Here is a 15,609-nt window from a genome sequence, read left to right on the forward strand (position 1 = left end):
GGAGATGATCAATGATCAGACCTTGCACTGAAAGCTCCATAGCTGCCAGTAATGGCACTGGAGAATGTGTCATAATTCAAGTATTCTAATATTAGCATTCTCATCCTACAGGCCATGATCTTAGGAAGCTTATAATGTCTATTATTGCCAAGTCAAAGTACCTACCAAGATAACTTCAATTTTGGATACTTATACACAGGGGTGGATAAAAGTGAAAAATTGAATCATTCATCCTGATATTTTGCCAACATTTAGAAATTTCTGGGCAACAGTCTTATTTCCTTCCCTTTCATCTTGAAGCTTGGCCTCATGTAACCATATGTTGAATGTAAGCACTCTCAGGAATGCACATCCTCAGTTCCAAGGGCATTTTTCATCCGATTGAAGGTGATAACACAACTGGAACCAAGTCATAACATTTGATGGATCCCTCCCATTCCAGTAAAAATGGTTGGAGAATGTTCAGCACCTGAAATTAGCCAGAACTTCAAGTTGTAGATCTCATCATTAAATTTATCTTTTCTGAACCTGAATTTCCTTGACATGGAAAGCTTTTTTTAAAATAAGTGCTTAGGGCTGGGGAAATGCCCAGCATATTAAGCCTTGAACCACACAAAGGGAATCATTTTGTAAATGGAAGTAAGTCCTTTAATATAAACTGGGCGACCATTCAACCACTAAGCCTAGCTTTGGAGGAGCCTATTTAATCCACTGAGTGTTCTGTTCTTTTCCATTCATCTAGCTCGAACCACAAATATGTTGTTCCTCAGTTTGCTCTCTGAGGATTTTTTTTCCTTATCATGCCTTAGAGGTAGCAAGAGAATAGTATTCATGCTTGGAAATGAACTATGAATCATTCGGTAGCTTTAGAATCCAAAGGGATAAGAAAAGTAATAGTCCCTAAAATTCTAGTCATCCTTTTTAATTCTACTTTTTGTAATAAAAATGCTATAATTTGAAAACTTGCTACAAATATTCTTGTTGAGGTCAGAGGAGCAAATAGGTAAAGATTTCAAAGAGAGAGAGAGAGAACAAGAAAAAGCATCTAAGTGCATTTTTATCAGATATAGTTCTGATGGTCAGTGTATGGGGTCAGGATGTGAAAGCAGGAAAGGATGAGTATCATGGCTTTATCTTCAAGGTGTTGCTTGCTGCTTCCCACCAAATGGAATGTAAACAGAAGGCAAAGCGTTCCTTCTCTGTCGTGAGTCAGACCCAGCCTGGATGCTGAAGGCCCATTCAGGAAAGAAAGCTGCCCCATTCAGAGATGACCTTATGATCTGACAGAAAAGTGCTTCTGTATTTAGGAAGCTCAGCCTGTGCCAAAAATAAAACTGGTGGTCCCTGGGAGCTCCCCTCCTATTCCAAAGTAAACTGAATGAGTTAAATAAATAGAAAGTCTGAACTAACATTTAACATCCATGACAAGTAAAAAGGGATCATTCAGAAGGGAACATGGTCACACCTTGTGTCAGACTCAAAGAGAGGAATCGGGCTGAGAATAAGTAATAATTTACTTACAGGACTATAAAGGCAATCTTCAAAGATGTTTTTGTCATGGTCAGTATCTTCCTATTATTATATGTGCGGAAAATCATATAAAGTACTTCACAGTCTCAGTAGCAAACATTAGACTTGAGAGATGAAGTACTTTATGTGATGATCCCAAACATTGACTTTACTAGTGAAGATTTATTAGTCTAGGTTTATAATCAAAGATAGCGAAGATGATCTCAGAAGTTTTCATATTCCCATCCCAATGTCTGTCTTTTAATTCCATAGCCAGATAATATTTAATTGCATCAGGTCCTTTCAAGTAGCTGTGCCAGAGACCAGTGCTTACCTATTTCAGTATCTATTTGATTCTTCCTTTTAGTAGAGATACCCTAATTTCTACCTATGTTTGCCAGATTTAGCAAATAAAAATATAGACTATCAAGATAAACTTGACTTTCAGAAAAGAAGTAAATGCAATTTTACTGTAATATGTCTCAAATATCATACTCTTATACTAAAAAAAGAAAAAAGGTTTATTTGGAAACTATCTGATTTAATTGGGCACTTTGTTTTCATGTGTCCTTACAAACTGCTTGTGTTTCTCCCCAGCTAAGATTGCATTTCTGAGGCTCACAGTATGATGTGATCACGTGACCAAGTTCTAGCCAATGAGGTGGAAGCTGCTTGTGTTGCGTGTTCCTAGAAAGTCTCCTTAAAAGAAACGTGCATTATCTTCCCCTCTACCCCAATCTCTGTACTGATGTCTGAGAAGGATATGATGGAATAAGAGCAGTCTTGGGCCATGAAAAACAAGACCATACCATAGCTCTGGTAGAGCAAGCAGGAGCCTCCATTCCCCAGCAATATCATGCTCCTGAATACCAGCCCGGAGCTGCCTTTCTGAAGATTTTCCTTGAGAGAGGGAGTGAGGAACTGGGGGAGAAGGGGAAAGAAAGGGAAAGAGAATGGGAGAAACTTCTTATATAAGTCACTGTTATTTGGGGCTTTGTCTTGTATTCAGTTGAATCCAATACTAATATAAACCTTATACCCCTAAAAATTTGTGGGCACAGCAAAACAAAACTTTGTGAAACAGAACACTGTGTAGAGCAGAGTATTCCACAGACTCTGTGAATGCTCAGTCACATAGATTTTCATTGTCTATCTCACAAACACAGATTCACTTACTTTTCTAAAGCTTCTGATTCCTGTCTTATCTCCTTGATAGTGCTCAGAAGTTAACTCTTGCAAATCAAGGGGAATAAAAGGCCATGCCTAGTGAAGCAGAGCATAAAGGTGAATTGTGGTCAACAACATCATCTGAAGAGGTTGCTTGAGCATTTCAACGGATTTCATTGATAATTTTTGAACATGCTGTCAGGTGGCAAGAAGAATAATTGATTAAGTGGATTTCATATTATGTTTTGAAAATCTTTGGCTTTGAGAAATATAAAAATGAATTCCTAATAACAATTATACCTTGTATAAAGAGGAAGAAACCAATATATCATTTCTTGAAGTTATCCCAGATCAGAACACTTATATATAAAATTCTAGTTCAAATGAGCAATGTTGATTTTTTATTCAGTGCTTGAGATTTGCCAATTTCAACATTCCTCTTTGTGCCATGAAAAATGTTGCCACTGGCAGACACTCCAAACTACAGAGAAAGGAAAAAATAGTGTTAAATGGTAGAACTATGAGAGCAGGAGTCTACATTTTAATTAATGTATCACTCAGAATCCTTGGTTGGGGAGCTTAGATTCCACAAGCCATGTGGTGTGGCCAAAGGGAAAAAAAGTATAGTTTAAGTCCAGTGTTTCCAAATTAATTTTTTATCTGTATAATCTATCAGTTGATATATGAGTAATAAACAATGATTAAATAGTTTTTTAAAAATCTATCAATTATTGACAGCGGGAGTATTGAAGACCACTTTTATTATACAATTCTCTATTTCTCCCTTCAGATCTGGTAGTACTTGCTTGTTATATTTAGATTCTTCCATGTTGAATACATAAATATTTACAGATTGTTATATTCTATTGGTAAATTCTTAATCATTACATAATGATTTTTGTCTTGTGTTACTGTGTTGACTTAATATCTATTTTGTTGGATATAGGTATAACTACCCCTGCTCTCTCTTTTTTTTTTTTTAACTTTACAATAATGTATTGGTTTTGCCATATATCAACATGAATCCGCCACAGGTATACACATGCTCCCCATCCTGAACCCTCCTCCCTCTTCCCTCCCCGTACCATCCCTCTGGGTCGTCCCAGTGCACCAGCCCCAAGCATCCAGTATCGTTCATTGAACCTGGACTGGCGACTCGTTTTATACATGATATTATACATGTTTCAATGCCATTCTCCCAAATCATCCCACCCTCTCCCTCTCCCACAGAGTCCAAAAGACTGATCTATACATCAGTGTCTCTTTTGCTGTCTCGTATACAGGGTTATTGTTACCATCTTTGGTTTTTCATGTGCATATAATAACTTTTTCAATCCCTTCTCCTTGAGCCTATGTGCATCCTTAAAACAGAAGTAACTCTCGTAGGCAGTATATAGCTGGATCTTGATTATTCACTTAACCATTAAATACCTTTGATTGCAGAATTTAATTCATTTAAAGTAATTATTGATAGGCATGGTGTGTGTGTTAACCGCTCAGTCATGTCCGACTCTGTGACCCCATGGACTATATATAGCCTGCCAGGCTCCTCATCCATGGAATTCTCCAGACAAGAATACTGGAGTGGGTTGCCATTTCCTTCTCCAGGGGATCCTCCCGACCCAGGGATTGAACCCAAATCTCCTGCATTGCAGGCAGATTCTTTTACCACTGAGCCACCAGGGAAGCCCCGATAGGCATGGTAGGTGGCACTAATGGCCGCCAATGCAGGAGAAGTAAGAGACTTGGGTTTGATCTCTGTTGGGAAGAGGAGGAAATGGCAACCCACTCCAGCATTCTTACCTGGAGAATCCCATGGACAGAGGAGCCTGGCAGGCTATAGTCCGTTGGGCTGTAAAGAGCTGGACATGACTGAAATGACCTAGCATGCATGCATGGTCTTTTTAATGGCATCTTAATGTTTTTGGCTATTTTGTAGGAACTACAAAATACTACTACTACTATAGCCTCCTCTCTTGCCATCTTTTAAAATGACTTGATGGTATTCCATAGTAATACACCTTAGATACCTTCTCTTTGTCTTTTGTGTATCTACTGTAGAGTTTTGTTTTGTGGTTATCATGAGGAACACATAACACATCTTATAAATATAACAATCCAATCCCAGAGAAGGGCAATGCCAAAGAATGTGCAAACTATCACACAATTGCACTCATTTCACATGCTAGAAAGTTCATGCTCAAAATCCTTCAAGCTAGGCTTCAACAGTATGTGAACAGAGAATTTCCAGATGAACAAGCTGGATTTAGAAAAGGCAGAGGAACCAGAAAACAAATTGCCAACATCTGCTGGATCATAGAAAAAACAAGAGAATTCCAGGAAAGTATCTACTTCTGCTTCATTGACTATGCTAAAGCCTTTGACTATGTGGATCACAACAAACTGTGGTAAGTTCTTAAAGAGATGGGAATACCAGACTACCTTACCTGCATCCTGAGAAACATCTATGCAGGTCAAAAAAGCAACAGAACTGAACATGGAACAACAGACTGGTTCAAAATTGGAAAGGATCGCACCAAGGCTGTACATTGTTGCCCTGTTTATTTAACTTATATGCAGAGTACGTCATGTGAAATGGCCAGGCTGGATGAATCAAAAGCTGGAATCAAGATTATAGGGAGAAATATTAATAACCTCAGATATGCAGATGACACCACCCTTATGGCAGAAAGTGAAGAGGAACTAATGAGCCTTCTGATGAAAGTGAAAGAGGAGAGTGAAAAAGCAGGCTTAAAACTCAACATTAAAAAAATTAAGATCATGGCATCTGGTCCCATCACTTCATGGCAAATAGATGGGGAAACATTGGAAACAGTGACAAACTTTGCTTTCTTGTGTTCCCAAATCACTGTGGATGGTGACTGCATCCATGAAATGAAAAGACATTTGCTCCTTATAACAAAAGCTGTGACAAACCTAGACAGCATGTTAAAAAGCAGAGACATTACTCTGCCAACAAAGATCCATATAGTCAAACCTATGGTTTTTCCAGTAGTCATGTATGGATGTGAGAGTTGGACCATAAAGAAGGCTGAGTGCCAAAAAATTGATACTTTCAAACTGTGGTGTTGGAGAAGACTTGAGAGTCCCTTGGACAGCTAGAAGATCAAACCAGTTCATCCTAAAGGAAATCAACCCTGAATGTTCATTGGGAGGACTGATGCTGAAGCTGAAGCTCCAATACAGTGGCCACCTGATGCAAAGAGCCAACTCATTGGAAAAGACCCTGTTGCTGGGAAAGACAGAAGGCAGGAGAAGGGGACGACAGAGGATGAGATGGTTGGATGGCATCACCAATTCGATGGACATGAGTTTGAGCAAGCTCCGGGAGATGGTGAAGGACAGGCAAGCCTGGTGTGCTGCAGTCAATGTTGTCACAAAGAGTCGGACACAGCTGAGTGACTGAACAACAACAATGCAGATAAAAAATTAACTTCAACTGTCTACAAAATCTTTATCCTTTTACTCCTCCCACACATTTTATTTTTGATGTTACTGTTTACCTCTTCTTTTATTGTATATCCATTAACAAATTATTTTACCTATAGTTACTTTTAATTCATCTGTTCTTTAACATTTATGCTAGAGTTAAGTGGTTAACATACCACATTGAATTATAGTACATTATCAAATTTGACTATATATTTACCTTTACCAGTGTGTTTTATATTTTTATATGTTTTCATACTAATTAGCACTCTTTCGTTTCACCTTGAAGAACTCCTTTCAGCATTTCTTGTAATGCAAGTTTAGTTAGTATAGTTTTTCCAGTAGTCACGTATGGATGTGAGAGTTGGACTATAAAGAAAGCTGAGCACAGAAGAATTGATGCTTTTGAACTGTGTTGTTGGAGAAGACTCTTGAGAGTCCCTTAGACTGCAAGGAGTTCCAACCAGTCCATCCTAAAGGAAATCAGTCCTGGGTGTTCATTGGAAGGACTGATGCTGAAGCTGAAACTCCAGTACTTTGGCCAGCTGATTCGAAGAACTGACTCGGTGTAAAGACCCTGATGCTGGGTAAGATTGAAGGCAGGAGGAGAGGGGAACGACGGAGGATGAAATGGTTGGATGGCATCACTGACTCAATGGACATGAGTTTGAGTGAACTCCACTAGTTGGTGATAGACAGGGAGGCCTGGGCTGCTGCAGCCCATGGGGTCGCAAAGAGTTGGACACAACTGAGCAATTGAACTGAACTGAAGTTTAGTCATCATGAACTCCCTGTTTTTGTTTGTCTGGCAAAGTCCTTATCACTACTTCACTTCTGAAGGATAACTTTGCCAGGTAAAGTATTCTTGGTCAGTAGATTTTTCTTTCAATGCTTTGAATATATCATCCCCCTCTCTCTGGCCTGCAAAGTCTCTGGTGAGAAATCTGCTGATAGCCTATGAAGGTTTCTTCACAGATGATATGCTTCTTTTCTCTTATTTTCAATTTTTTTTCTATATCTTTCATTTCTGACAGTTTTGTTTTAATGTATCTTGGAGACATCTTTGGATTAAATTTGTTTGGAAATATGACTTCGTGAACTTGATACCCAAATTTCTCCCCTTATATGGAAAGCTATCAGCAATTATTTCTTCAAATAAGCTTTCTGTCTCCATTTTTCTCATTTCATCCTGGAATTCCCAATAGTATAGATTGTTTATTTTAATGGAATCTCATAAGTTCTATAGATTTTTTTCATTCTTTGCATTCTTTTTTCATTTGTTTCCATGATTTGATAATTTCAAATTATCTGGTTTTGAGTCTTTGGTTCTTTATTCTGCTTAGTCAGTTGTGCTCTTGAAGCTCTTTATTAAATTATTCTGCTCAGTCATTGTATTCTTCAGCTTCAAATTTTGTTTGGTTCTTTTTTATGTTTTCTTTTTGTTGAACTTCTCATTTTGATCTTGTATTGTTTCCCCGATTTTATTGTTTATCTGTACTCTATTGTAGTGTTCTCTGAACATTGCTAAAACAATCATTTAAAATTTTTGTCAGCAATTCATGAATCTCCATTTCTATATAGGTCAGTTGCTAGAATTTTACTGTGTTCCTTTGGTAGGGTCATGTTTACCTGATTCTTCATGATCTCTGTAGCCTTGCATAGATGTCTGCCCATATGATGAATGTCACCTCTTCCAGACTTTATGGACTGACTTTAGTGAGAAAAGACTTTCAGCTGTGGGTTAATGCACACTGGAATGTGCTGATGACAGGATTCAGGGCAGGTAGTGTATAGCTGCACAGCTACAGGGGCTAGCTATAGCAATGCAGGACAGAAATAGGAGTCAGGTCCTGATCCAGTCCCACAAACAGCTATGGGCATGTGTGGTGGTGGAGATAAGCTACAAATGACCTGTCGGTGTCTTGCAAGTGTACAGCTGAAAAGTCCAGGCTACTGGTGTGGATCCGAGGCTCTGGTAAGAGTGAGGAAAGACAGCATGCAGGGACTTGGGCATCTGGCATTCATGAGTGTAAAACCTGTAGAGTGGAAACCTCAAGAGGCACAGGCCTGAGGGATGGGATTATGGAGGCAACATGGAATGATCATTTGATATTATTTTTCTTGAAGAAATGTAACAAGGAGCTCATATCTGACTGTTTTTATATGTACCGATTCTGAAAGGCATAGACTGAGGTACATTTCTCCATAGAGGATTTGTGTTATCTTTTTCCAAGCCTCTGGAACACTTCTGATCCAGAAGCATTTCAATTTAATTTATTGAATGAATTTCCCTGGACTGTGCAGATGATGTGATTCAAATCCTTAATCTCTGCATGGGCAGGCTTATGGTTATGACTTTCCAGAGAGATTTTTTTTTTTCACTTCAAGCCAGTTTTCTTGTCACTTAGACTGACAAGTTTTCTTGCCACTAGGTCTCTTTTCCAGGGAAGAGTGTTTTTAGGCCACCCTTTCACCTGGCTATAACCCATCATAAGTACAGAGCTTGTGGAACTATGTTCCTTCTCCACACTTTATATGGGACAAAGTCTTGCTTCTCATTCTTCCACATGGGCCAAAACCCAGGTCCTGAGTTCTTAGTATTGGAACCTCACAGAGTAGCTTTTGTCTCTATTACACGTGCATCGCTCTGGTTCAGTTCACTCTGGTTTTCATCACTATAGACTCTCTCTCTCTCTCTCTCTCTGAGGCACCATATGTTTTTAAAAGGCTGTTCGTGAGTCTTCAACAGCATTTCTAGGTGTTTGTAATAAGGTTTTCCAGAATTTCTTATTTATAGCAGTGCCAAAGTGATAATAGAGCTGAAAGCTACTGAACATTTGCAAATTTTTGAATATAATAACATTTATAATAGTTTATTATATACCAAAACACTCCTGATAACTTACAGTTTTGGGGTGCAGTGTTCTAGGAGATGCTAGGGTAGTGTTCTTCTAGCTTCATTAACATCTGGTCTTATATCAACTTTATCATCACACAATATAGATGAACCAGCATTCATATCTTGTCAACAAATATTTTAAGTCTCAGTTGTGAGGAATTGCGAGTCAAAAGCATGAAAAAGTTGTAAAGGAATTCAGTTTGGTATTTGGATTCTTGGATTCTAATGTTGTCTTTGAGGTCACTGTCTTATGTCTGTCTCTAGTCACAGATTTCAAACCTGTTGACAATCTTTATCTTCTACACAAACAAACAAGCAAAAACTTTTCTGTATCCAGAAGTTTGTGTACCACAATGAAGTAGATTTTTGTTTTTCTGTTGTGGAGAATGTACCTGCTTGAGGTGTGCGGGGGCTTAGAATCCACATGGTCTTCTCGGGTTCTCCCTCGTGAGGAAGGAGGCCTGAGCTCCGATTGCAGGTACCCTGAGAGTCCTCACGAGGTGCCACAGGCTTCCCGTGAGTCTCCACCGCAACTCCGGCTTTGAGTTCTGACCGTAATTGCCTGGCTCTCTCCCTTCCCCCACCTCGCTTTCCTTCTTCCGTGCCAGAAACAAGTGGGAACGTCAGACTCCTGGTGGAAGTCAGTCGGTCACGAGCATGAACTCCTCACCACGGGTTCCCGGATTTCTGTTCTCTCTCGTCTCGGGCACAAGCTCTGTGGGAGAGGATGAGTTTCCCCTTAGGCTCTGGCCTCCGCAGAGCATCGTGTACCTGCTGAGCTGTGATGCGGCCCTGTTCCCGAGCTGACTGCCCTTGGGGTGGAGAAGCAGCCCTGTTCTTTCTTGTTCTGTGGAGTGGTGAGCGCACGGCCACTAAGGCACACACTGGCTGAAGCCCCACCCCACCACACCCCAGGCCGGGAAGGCTTTCTAAGCGGGTCGCACCTGTTGACAGAGGGGCTGTGACCACATTGTTCGCCAGCACTGCGTCCTTCAACAGGAGAGTGTGAGCACTGCTAAACTCCTACTAAGCAGCCCCAACCTTGCAGGTGGGTCGGGAAAGGCAGAGGGCCTTCTAGGAAAAGATGGATTGTTGTGAATGACCATCACACCAGTCAAGGCTTCCCACAAAGAAGGCAAAGAACTGTAATGTCTTCCTTCCTCTCTCAGAATGTATAACCTACTGCCCTGAAACGTAGCTGGTCAGGGAAGCAGGTGTCAGCTTACAGCAAAACCTCCATGTCTGTGTCTAAGGGCTTCCCCTCTCTTTCCTCAGGGGTCTCTATGCAAGGCTTGTGTTTTGAATATTCCCTTCAAGAAAAAGAAAGCAGACATTTGTTATCCAGAGATATGCATACAGTATTCCCTAGACATAATTAGATCGCATCACTGACTCAACGGGCTTGAATTTGAGCAAACTCCAGCAGATAGTGAATCAGTCCATAGGGTCACAAAGAGTCAGACACAACTTAGCAAATGAACAGCAATATGCTCTGTGTAATTATAATACAATCTAGATATCTGCCTTCTAAAATTTTAACTTTCAGATTTTAGTTCATAATGATTCCAGCTTTCTGGTTAGTGCCACATGTTAACATAGTCAGGGTTTTGACTTCCTTAGTCAACAACTGAATTCCACAACAGACAAATTTGTTTGTTTGACAAATACTGTTGAACATTTACTATTGTCAGGCTCTAGATTAGGTGTGAGGTACAGTCAGACATGACTGAGCAAATAAGCACAGCCCATATAAGAGTGGAAACACCAGACAAGATCTTTAGAGTTTAAATTTTAATTGGAGAGACAGAACAAAGCCCCTACCTAAATAAAATAACTACACGCTAGACTGGGTACCATGAAGGAAACATAAAGGGGCTGAGCTGGAGCCTAATGTGACTCCAGAACGTTTTCCATCACAGCATATCATAATGGTCTGTTCTGTCTCCTCACTGGATACAATAACCTCCAGGGCTCACTAATTCTTTTTTTCACCTTGGTCCTCATCGTACTTACAACAGTGCCTGACACATAATGCTGCTGAAAAAAATGTCTACTTCATGAATGTGTGGATGTTCGTGTTGATCAGTGAATTAACAAAGGATTGGAGTTTGATCTACACCTTGAACTAAGTACAAAAATGACCAAGTACAGCCTGTATTTCACCTTCTGTTTTCTTAGTAACATTTTATATGTAATAGTCAAATTCTGTGATTTCATTCTATGTAAATTCAGTCCATAAGCAAATGGAGGTTTCAAGGGTGAAATAGAATCCAGACTTCTTAATCCTCTTCCAATCCAGTACAAGTGAGGCACGTATTACCTACCGGGGCTGTTAAGTGTCTGGCTGTGAAATCAAAGCTAGAGGAAGACAAGAAGGTTTGAGGTATCACTGGAAGCATTAGTGATAATTTAGTTCCCTGTTCTCAGGTTTCCTGTCACCTTCCTTTTAGCTGCCAGAAGAGCGTGTTTCAGTCTTACTGCTAAAGGACTAAATGAGCAGCTGTGTTCTGTTCCTGTCCCTTCCCCTGCTTTCAGTTGCTTCCTTGAATTTCCTGTCATTCTGGCAACCTGTCAGGGGCACTGGGCTGAACAAGTGCTGGTATCTCTAAGCACAGACCACGATTTATCCTTGTCCTTCATGTAACAAGGCTTTTGACTACAGAAAAGTGGATAGGCTGGACAAGAGAATGCAGCTTTCTGAGACTGGAGGATTGTGCTGTTTGGGGGAATTACATTTGGGGAAATTAAAATGAGAGTAAAGTAGAGAGTCACCTGCCAGCTTTACAATGAAGAGGCTGGGGCTGGGGATTAGTACCTGAGGGAGGTGGGAACACAGACCTGGGACTAGAACCAGAGCCCAGCTCTGCCCAGTGCCCTGCCTCCTCCTCATGCACATTTATAGACCTTTACTCCAGGGTGTTTTACCGTGCTAAACATACAAAACCTTGAAATTGAGAACCAGAAGTTCATTTTTAGTTGGTCAGAATGGTCAAAAAATCATACAAATAGTTATGGAGCACTTGTCAAACTCATGAATACTATTATAAAAATCAAAAGGCCTCAAAAACCTCACAATATAGTTGGGAAAGCAATTGTAAAATAAAGCTAGAATCCTGTTATTCAACAAAGGAAGGAAGAATTTTATGGAAGGGAACATGATTTACTCCTGGTTGAATAGCTGATTGGAGAAAGAGTTGAGACTCAGCTCCTGGGTCTCCGACTCCCAGGTTATTAAGCATCCCACGCCACCTCACACCACTGGCACTGCATACCTGCAATGTCCAGCAAGAAAACAGACATGGGAAACACGACTACAGGCTTTGTGGCACTGCATAGTCACTAACGAGCCCAAAAGAAAAAGGATACTAAACCATCAAGGTAGTTCCCCAGAGAATCTGAGTTCTGAGCAAGATTTATGGGAATGTTCCATTTGGAGAGCAGAGAAAGAGAAGGGAACAAGGGAACATTACTTCAGATTGAGGCATGAAGTAGTAAGAGTAAGCCAGATACCTTCAGGGGCTGTTAAACAGACTCGCATGCCAGGAGCGGAAAAGCTTCAGAAGAGCAGAGGAGAAGTTGCCAAGAAATGCTGGGATCGGCTCAGAAGTTTATCGTATACCACCAAACACTCGGAGTGTGCCAGGCACTGTGCTAGACGCTGGGGACTTGGGGATGAAAAGGAAGTGATTCCCTATTAAATTGTGCTTCCTACTCTGGTCGCTAGAATGATTCTGAAAGCCAGGCAAATTTGGCAAATCTATCCATAGAGAATTAAACCCAAGGAGAACTTTTAACCCAGAAGTTTATGAAGATGACAGGAGGGTGTGATAAAAATAATAGAAACCATACTTAGTTAAAAAATCAGTTCTTAGTCCATACCTGGGAAAGACGACCTCTAAAAGATACATTGATGTTGCAGGTGCCAGTTCCTCCTAACCTGGGAGCAGGCCAGTATCTTCAGCCAGTGGAGTTCAGGGACTGTCTTCTGGACTAGCCAGGTCCTGCCTCTGCTCTAGGTCCCTTTGGCTCTGATCAGATCCAAGTAAGAATATTTGTTTCTTGCTTCAGAAACCTTATTTCTAAGAGTTATTTTCCCCTTAAAAAAAATCCGTTTAATTTGTTCATCAGTTGATTTCCTCCTTCCTGAATAGTCTGCAAACTCTGGTGTGAGTGTGTAACATTGGAGTCCAACAGTGTTCCCTCCACAAGCTACTACTTTTGTCCTGGCTGCCAGGTACTTTATGAAGGATTCTCATGGTTCTGTGATCTTGTCGGTGGGAGGGATTTTGTTCATTGTTGTTCTTTTCTCAATTCTATAGAGGATAAGATGAAGGTGAAGGTCACAATGGCCGTTCTGCAACGCCATTTAGCATCCACAAAGAACTGGCCTGCCAATGCAGGAGATTCCTTCCCTGGGTCAAGAAGATTCCCTGGAGGAAGAAATAGCAACCCACTCCAGTATTCTTGCCTGGGAAATCTCATGGACAGAGGAGTCCGGCAGGCTAGAGTCCACGTGGTCGCGAAAGAGGTGGACACGACAGTGACTAAACAACAGCAAAAACTTAATAATATGTGCTTGACATTAGAAAACTCAGCAAGACTCCACCAGAAAATTACTAGAACTAATCAATGATTATAGTAAAGTTGCAGGATATAAAATCAACACACAGAAATCCCTTGCATTCCTATACACTAATAATGAGAAAACAGAAAGAGAAATTAAGGAAACAATTCCATTCACCATTGCAACGAAGAGAATAAAATACTTAGGAATATATCTACCTAAAGAAACTAAAGACCTATATATAGAAAACTATAAAACACTGGTGAAAGAAATCAAAGAGGACACTAATAGATGGAGAAATATACCATGTTCATGGATTGGAAGAATCAATATAGTGAAAATGAGTATACTACCCAAAGCAATTTATAGATTCAATGCAATCCCTATCAAGCTACCAACAGTATTCTTCACAGAGCTAGAACAAATAATTTCACAATTTGTATGGAAATACAAAAAACCTCGAATAGCCAAAGCGATCTTGAGAAAGAAAAATGGAACTGGAGGAATCAACCTACCTGACTTCAGGCTCTACTACAAAGCCACAGTTATCAAGACAGTATGGTACTGGCACAAAGACAGAAATATAGATCAATGGAACAAAATAGAAAGCCCAGAGATAAATCCACGCACATATGGACACCTTATCTTTGACAAAGGAGGCAAGAATATACAGTGGATTAAAGACAATCTCTTTAACAAGTGGTGCTGGGAAATCTGGTCAACCACTTGTAAAAGAATGAAACTAGAACACTTTCTAACACCATATACAAAAATAAACTCAAAATGGATTAAAGATCTAAACGTAAGACCAGAAACTATAAAACTCCTAGAGGAGAACATAGGCAAAACACTCTCTGACATACATCACAGCAGGATCCTCTATGACCCACCTCCCAGAATATTGGAAATAAAAGCAAAAATAAACAAATGGGACCTAATTAAACTTAAAAGCTTCTGCACATCAAAGGAAACTATTAGCAAGGTGAAAAGACAGCCTTCAGAATGGGAGAAAATAATAGCAAATGAAGCAACCGACAAACAACTAATCTCAAAAATATACAAGCAACTCCTACAGCTCAACTCCAGAAAAATAAATGACCCAATCAAAAAATGGGCCAAAGATCTAAATAGACATTTCTCCAAAGAAGACATACAGATGGCTAACAAACACTTGAAAAGATGTTCAACATCACTCTTTATCAGAGAAATGCAAATCAAAACCACTATGAGGTACCATTTCACACCAGTCAGAATGGCTGCGATCCAAAAGTCTACAAATAATAAATGCTGGAGAGGGTGTGGAGAAAAGGGAACCCTCTTACACTGTTGGTGGGAATGCAAATTAGTACAGCCACTATGGAGAACAGTGTGGAGATTCCTTAAAAAACTGGAAATAGAACTGCCTTATGATCCAGCAATCCCACTGCTGGGCATACACACTGAGGAAACCAGAAGGGAAAGAGACACGTGTACCCCAATGTTCATCGCAGCACTGTGTATAATAGCCAGGACATGGAAGCAACCTAGATGTCCATCAGCAGATGAATGGATAAGAAAGCTGTGGTACATATACACAATGGAGTATTACTCAGCCATTAAAAAGAATACATTTGAATCAGTTCTAATGAGGTGGATGAAACTGGAGACTATTATACAGAGTGAAGTAAGCCAGAAGGAAAAACATAAATACAGTATACTAACGCATGTTTATGGAATTTAGAAAGATGGTAACGATAACCCTGTGTACGAGACAGCAAAAGAGACACTGATGTATAGAACAGTCTTATGGACTCTGTGGGAGAGGGTGGGAAGATTTGGGAGAATGTCATTGAAACATGTGAAATGTCATGTATGAAACGAGATGCCAGTCCAGGTTCAGTGCACGATGCTGGATGCTTGGGGCTGGTGCGCTGGGAAGGCCCAGGGGGATGGTATGGGGAGGTTGGGAGGGAGGAGGGAAAAAAAAATAAAATAAAATAAAATATAAAATAAAAGAAAAAAAAAAAAAAAAAAAGAAAAC

The 15,609-nt window shown here is 40.1% G+C and overlaps 1 protein-coding gene and 1 long non-coding RNA gene across 3 annotated transcripts in view; one reads left to right on the forward strand and one right to left on the reverse strand.

The window, feature by feature from the left end:
• The window catches only part of LOC147350474 (uncharacterized), a 34,664-nt gene extending 20,917 nt beyond the window's left edge, over positions 1-13,747 (reverse strand). The window contains exon 1 of one of the 2 annotated variants that reach the window (XR_015148944.1): positions 12,905-13,747. This is a non-coding gene — a long non-coding RNA (uncharacterized LOC147350474). The remainder of the gene's footprint in view (positions 1-12,904) is intronic. The other variant, XR_015148943.1, reaches the window with a different exon arrangement.
• PIK3R1 (phosphoinositide-3-kinase regulatory subunit 1) overlaps positions 1-15,609 on the forward strand; it is a 455,332-nt gene that overhangs the window by 108,328 nt on the left and 331,395 nt on the right. The gene's annotated exons all lie outside the window — the stretch shown is intronic.

The sequence above is a fragment of the Bos grunniens genome, chromosome 20 (genome assembly GCF_055505025.1).
Source record: "Bos grunniens cultivar Pamir isolate PY7600 chromosome 20, Bosgru_T2T1.0, whole genome shotgun sequence".
Classification (NCBI taxonomy): domain Eukaryota; kingdom Metazoa; phylum Chordata; class Mammalia; order Artiodactyla; family Bovidae; genus Bos; species Bos grunniens.